Source organism: Cynocephalus volans, chromosome 4 (assembly GCF_027409185.1).
Source record: "Cynocephalus volans isolate mCynVol1 chromosome 4, mCynVol1.pri, whole genome shotgun sequence".
NCBI lineage: Eukaryota > Metazoa > Chordata > Mammalia > Dermoptera > Cynocephalidae > Cynocephalus > Cynocephalus volans.
The window spans coordinates 159069893-159076744 of NC_084463.1; positions in this window are offsets into that span (position 1 = coordinate 159069893).

Below are 6852 nucleotides of genomic sequence, written 5' to 3' on the forward strand. Positions count from 1 at the left end.
AACCAGGCCCTGTGAAGTACATTTGCTTTATAGTATATTCCACATCTCCCCCCATTTTAGTTATTTAAAAGAAAAAGAAAAAGCTATAGATCAGGTTGGCACAGTTAAGACAAAAGCATTTAAAGCAAACTTGGTATCATTTAGCATGGCAAGTCCTTTTAATTTACTTCAAGTGAGGACTGCTGATGTCATTGTCTCAGGGCGGCTGCAGTGGCATCACTCCAGGTCCTGTGAATTGGGTGTGATTACCAATTGTTGAAACTCTGGAAAGGGATTTTGCTCCATATAATAGTTGATTCTGAGTCCAGAAAGTTTGTTAATGTTAAATTGTCCAGGACATTACTGCTTTCAGAGTGTCTAGTCTTATGTAAAATTTTTGATCAATTATGAGTCTTTTGTTTAAGAGCAGAATGTCTCATCCAAGTTACAAACACCTTCTTTAAGGCCAGGAAAGTTTAGAGAACTGCTTTGTAGAGAAGTCGTCATTTCCCCCTTTATGATCCAGGCATTCCTCATAAAAGCATTGATGATCAATATCTTGATTGAAAAGATCTTACTTTTCTTTGCATAAATCTCTTGGTGTTGGGAAGGCTCCCAGGTGGTGACTGAAAGAAGCATCTCGGCTCACTTTCTCTTAGTGATCTGTCCTACGTCGGGGGGAAAGATGAACAGCAGGATGAAGCAGCAGTTTAGGCCAAATTTTGGCAACATGAAAGAGAGATCAGTAACTTGGAAGTGAGACATGCTATCTTATATCCAAAGTTCTAAATTATATCCTGTTATAAAGAGAGAGAGAGTTAATTTTCATTGAACTTATAAAAATAGCCACATTGCCATAATAATCATAAGGATACTTAAAGTTATTAAATTTGGGGGGATCAAATAGGGAGAAAACAAACACTTTTACTTCTGTTTTAAATGACATTTTACCAAACTGTTGTTAGTTATAGATAACTTAAGAGAGAGAGAGATGTCTTACATTTGGAAAACATTAGGAGAACCAGCAGTGTCTTAAAATAAAGAAATTGTAAAAACCCATAATTCTTTTTAATTTACCAACTATCTTTTGTTGTTTTGACCTTTGTGAACAATTTCACAAACCCATCAGTTTCTTCATTAAAATTCTGGAACTTTAGTTTAAAGTTATGAACTCAAAGTTTGTCAGAAAACTGTACCTATCAGAGTTTTTTCATGAAATATTTGAAGACATAACATTTTAAAATTATAATTAAACCAAGGTTATGACCAGTAGCATTTATATCAAGACACAAATATTTAAGAACCTTACAAGATTTTGGAACACATATCCATAACACCTTCAGTACTGACAATGCTTTCCCATACAGTCTAATTTATTAAATAAGCCAATTAGTTTTGATACATTTTTATATATCCTTTGAGAAACTCCAGGGCGCTTGCAATTCTTCAAAGTTATTTTAAACTTTCAGAATTTTGTGTTGGAAAGCTTTGTTAAATAACAAAAGCCTTTAAACATTTAGTTGAATAAGATCAAAAATTACTACAAAAAATAAAACCAAAGTGACTTAGGGTTTAAAAGGCAGAGAGCACATGAACTTATTGTGAAATAAGCTTCTTAAACCAGTTATCTAAGGGACAAAGAAAACCTTTTACAGCTTTGCATCAAGAGCAGTTAAGTGAAAAGACCTTAGTAATCCTGTTTGATTAGTAAACCCAGGCAATGATGTGTGCTGATAAGAACATTTTTATACATTCAGGTTAGTAAATAGGCATCCATTTATCAGAGCAAATTATACAAAGCCCAGTTTGAGTTTTAGCTATATTTACCAAATACATATTTATGGTTTCCCAGCCAAAAACTTGGTGTACTAGATCTATACCCTTATCAGTTAGTGCTAACTAGGGCCTATGCGATATTTGGCATAGGTTTCTTTTCACTAGCCATTTCAGGTCCCAGGTTTCCACATGGCATTTGGAGCCATGTGGAGCTTAAGACAGAGGGCGGTATATACATAAAAGATATTGTTTCTCCCAGCATGGCCAGGAGGCAGAGCTGAGATAACAAGGAGATATATTGACCTAGAGACAAATTTAGGTAAAAGGTTTGAATCAAATTTTGAAAATATACTTATCAAAACTTTAGAAGATTTAAGTCACATGAACTTGAAAAGTATACTTATTTATTTAATGAGCACACATTAATTATAAGCCAATTTGGTACCTTGCACATAACACAATTACACAAACAGACATGAACATATACACATAACATACATCTTACACATGCATATACGCAGACATAAACAACAAGAACAAACAAAGGTTTGTTCAAGATATAAAGGTTTTGCTCAAGATGTAAAAAAATCTCACTAGTAAAAAGGACAGTCAGGTTTAGATTGTGTTTTTTCAAAAAGACTGATTGGTGAGGGCTACCTTGCCTTAAAGAAAGCAAGATAACAAATTTACATTTTAAAGCAAAGTATGCAAGCCTTTTCAAGAAGACATAGAGAAGACTCCTCCTTTTAAGAAAATAGCATAGAGTTCTACCATAGGATTTTGTGAAGAAATACACAGATGAGACTAGAAGAGAATTTAGAGTCGGTTTAAGATAACTAAGTGGATGCCAGAATATTTGAGACCATCTAGTTAAACAGGTAGATTTTAGGTTAGTTTTAGTTTCTTAAATGAGTTACTGAGCTCAGGAGCTGAGCCACCAATCAGAGATGAAACCATTTGACTCTTGAGGTTTTTAGGAGAAGAGCAGTAGACCCAAAAGGGGTCTGGTTGGCACCATGGCTGCTTTTCTTCACAAAACCCCTGAGTCTTCAGCGAAAAAGAGTAGCACATGCAGTTAAGAAAAGAACCACTGCTTTTAAGAGAGGAGTGAAGCATCGTGCAGATAAGAAAGAAAAACATGCTCAAACAATACCAACACTGTAAAGAAATATTAACTTCCTTTACTTTAGATTGTCCAATTTAAAGTTTTCTCAGTCACTGGCAAAGATTAAGTTTTATCCTTTTTTGGTGACATAAACATGTCTTAGTTTTTTGTTAAGGTCTTGGTTAGGTCTAAGAGCGACTTGACGTAGATTCCTAGTTGTTAGGTGGGAAGACTTAACGAGACCCACTGCATAATTAACCAGGGACCAATTTGTTCCCAAATTTTTATGTTAAGGCTCCCTTCCTTGAGGTATCAAGGACATGGTTGTTTAATATCCACTAACAGTTTTACAAGCTGCCATTCAGTTACTTACAGCCTGCTGCTTTAAGGAGACATTGGAGTTGTATGTTCAGTCTCCCCTTTTGTTAATGAATTATCCACATTTTAAAAGTAAAGAGAAGGAAAAAATATCTCTGGGGTTGAAAAGACCTAACTTTGACCTACCACAGGCATGCAATCGCTAATCGAAAGCCACCTGTGATTCCCTTACCGGGATGCATCTCCCTTATTAGGGACTCCCTTGCCGGGATGAACCGGACGTCTTATTCCTCTCCAATGCTTGGCAGGTCAGTCTCCAATCCGTGGAGAACATCCTCACACGGGGAACCACTCAGAAGCCCAGGGAGCTTCCTGCAGTGGCTCAGTGGTCTTTGCTGGGCTGACTGTGGTCATCGGGGGGGCACGGCTGAGGCCCACAGCCCTCCCCCTCCCTGGCTTGGGAGTCCAGGGCTTCCACTCCTTCTAGGTTTTATAGCTGTTCTTTGGTGGTGTTAGACCTTTACTAGCTAGTACCAGACTTTGTCTCCAATCTGTGGGTATTTTGTTTTTTCTTTCAGTTCTGTGTTGGATTATTTGCTGTTCCCAGCACTTAAACTCTGCACTAGAACTAATTTGTTGTCCTTTGCTTACTTCTAAAATGGGGGAACTTCCTCTGGGGACCAGCACTTGAGCTCTGTGGTTGAGCTAAATTGCTGCTTTGCTGCTGATTCCCTGGGGAAGGCTTTTTGTGCAGCTCAGTTTTTAATGGTTGACTTTATAAGTACTTCTGACTCCCATGAGATCTGGCACTTGAGTTGTGTAGAAACTCTGGTCTGGTCCTGAGTCTTTTCAGCAAACTGCACCCCCTGCCATTCTATACTCCTGACCAGTCTCCACTGAGTGATCCTGCACTCACTGGAGGGCAGATAAGCTGTCCTTGTTGTGCCCTAGTGTTCCTCTGGTGGCCCATCTCCCCAACTGCCTGCACTCTGAACACTTCCCATGGGGCAGGTCATGCACTGGTCCCTTGCAATGACTCACTGGTCTCTGACTGTCTCCTTTTTTCATTTGTATGTGGCCCCTTGCTCCTATATGGCTCCATAGGTACCCTGTTAGTGGTCTTGCTGGCCTGGGGGCCACCAAGTCCCTCTTCTCCCCTGCCACCTCCAAGCAACTTCATATAAAGGGCACAGCTGTGGCTTTTGCCGGCTCCTGCTCCGTGTGCTCACTAGGGCCAGCCTTGAAGTGATCGGGACTTGAAACAGTCGGAGTGCTTCTTTCTCTCATCATGGTTTCTCCTGCCTTCATGGACTCCGTGGGTCTCTCCTGCTCTCCGGCCCCAGCTTGGCTGTCATTGCTTTTTTACAGTTGAAAATTGGTTGATTTGTGGGAGAGAGTGACGCTGGGGACCGTCTATTCCACCACCTTGACCAGAGCCTCTTGGTTCAATTTTGATAACATATATTTGAAATGTATCAATTCCATCAAAATTTTCAGTTTTTGTCAGTTATTTACTGATATTTCTTATTGTTTGTTTGATCCTCCTTAGCATCTGTAATTATGCTCCCTCTTTATTCCTTATTTGTGCATTCTTCTATATGCCTGTTTTCTTCTTTTTTGCTCAAAACTCTTTACTTTTCTATTTCTCTTCTGTCTTTTTTTACCTTCTTAAACTGGACAATTAACACATTAATTTGCACTTTTTCATCCTTAATGTAAGGATTTATGCTACAAATTCGTTCAGAGCATCCCTTTAGCTTCATAGTCCACATATTGATATCTAGTACTTACATCACTCAGTTCCAAATATTATCTAACTTTCACTATGTTTTCTTTTTCACTCATAATTTATCTAGCAGTATGTTCTAAAATTTCTCTTTTATTGATTCCTAACTTAATTGTATTATGGTTAGAGAAGATGATCTCTGTGTTACTAATCCCTGAAATTTGTTGAGACTTGCTTGAAAGCCCAGGATATGGTCAGTTTTCATAAATGTTTCTTTGTGTGCAGTTGAAAAAAATCTGTATTTCACAGTAATACCATATGTGTCTATTAAATCAGCTTGTTGGTAGGTTTTTCAAATTTTCTATGTCTTTACTGACTTTTGCATTTCCTGGATTCATCAGTTTCTAAGAAAAGTGTATTTAGATCTCCCACTAGGATAGTGAATTGTCAACTTCTTGCAACAAGCCAAAATTTTTATCTATTTTGACACTACTATTAAATGCAAGCGAGTTTAGAATTATTTATTTCTAGTGAGTTCAAATTTTTACTAGAACCCTTCTATCTTCTGTCTAGTAACAATTTTTGCCTTAAAGCCTGTATTTTCTGATATCAATGTAGTTATACCAGCTTTTAGTTAGCATACCAGTTTTTAGTTAGTATTTGCCTGCATATCTTTTTCATCCTTCTAATTTTTAAATATTATGATTTATTGAAGTAGATTCAAGTCTTATTATATTTAAACTTTCAATTTCAAATTTCTGATACTGTTAAAGATGTTTGCTATGTACATTTTTTAACATACAGAATGTACTAGAATGTCAGGTACAATGAATATACACCTACCATATACTCACTGCCTCGATTAAAAACTTATTATTTTGCCATATTTACTTTATCTGCATCTATTTTTTAAAATTATGGCATGTGTTTACATAAGCCTCTTAGCATTATCACACTTAATAATATCAATAATATTCAATAATTACTTTATATCCTTTAATACCCAGTCCTTACTAAAATTTTTCCAATTATCCCAAATTGCTTTTATAGTTGTTTTTCACACTTAGTTGTTTTGCCTCTAACATTTCTTTCAATCTAGGACAGCTTTCAGATCCCTGCAAGTTTTCTCCTTGATAACAGGAAGTTTTGTAGGACATCAGAGCAGTTGTCAGGTAAAGTATCCATACTTTTAATTTCGGTCTTTGCGTCCTTATATTTTCAGTGCTTCTGCTGTAAACTGTGTTTTTGGATTAGTTTTTTTAATCCAGTGTGATGTTTGTCCTTTACTTTGCAAGTTTAGTCCATTTATACTTATAGTGGTTACCAAACTATTTGGAATTATGTCCTTCATTTTATTTCGTTATTCCTATACATGCCACTTTTTATATGTAATTTTCCTCCTTTATTGTTTAAAAAAATTGCACCGGGGGTTTTTTGTTTTGCTTTCATGTGTTGGCTTTTCCTCATTCCTTTTTTTCTCTGTAATCTGGTTGGAGGTTTACACTCTATGTGTCCCTGTCACCTATGCCATGTGAAAGGAGCTTGCAGAGGCCAGCTCTTTGAGCTTGGCCTATGTCCCTTAGGTGTGGGGAGCTTGAGAACTGGCATGAGGTGCTACCTCAACAGTGCTGAGACAAAAGAAAAAAAGGAAAGTGCACTGGGAAAACACTGTACTTCTATCAACACTGGGGCATGGATGGGCATGTGTTTATCCTGTACCAGATATGGGCCAGACAGGAGGCAGCTGACATAGGACCATCTGCAAATCCTGTCCAGGACCCCAGCAGACAGGACAGGATAGTCCTGAGACAACCAGGGCTGGGAAGGAATCTTTAGCAACCAGGTAGAAGGGAAGCATTGCCCTATGGAAGGGAGGACAGGCAGCCCCAGCAGAGCATTTCTGAGGAACCCACAAAAGCCCCCTCCAGAGAAACAGTCACTTTGAACA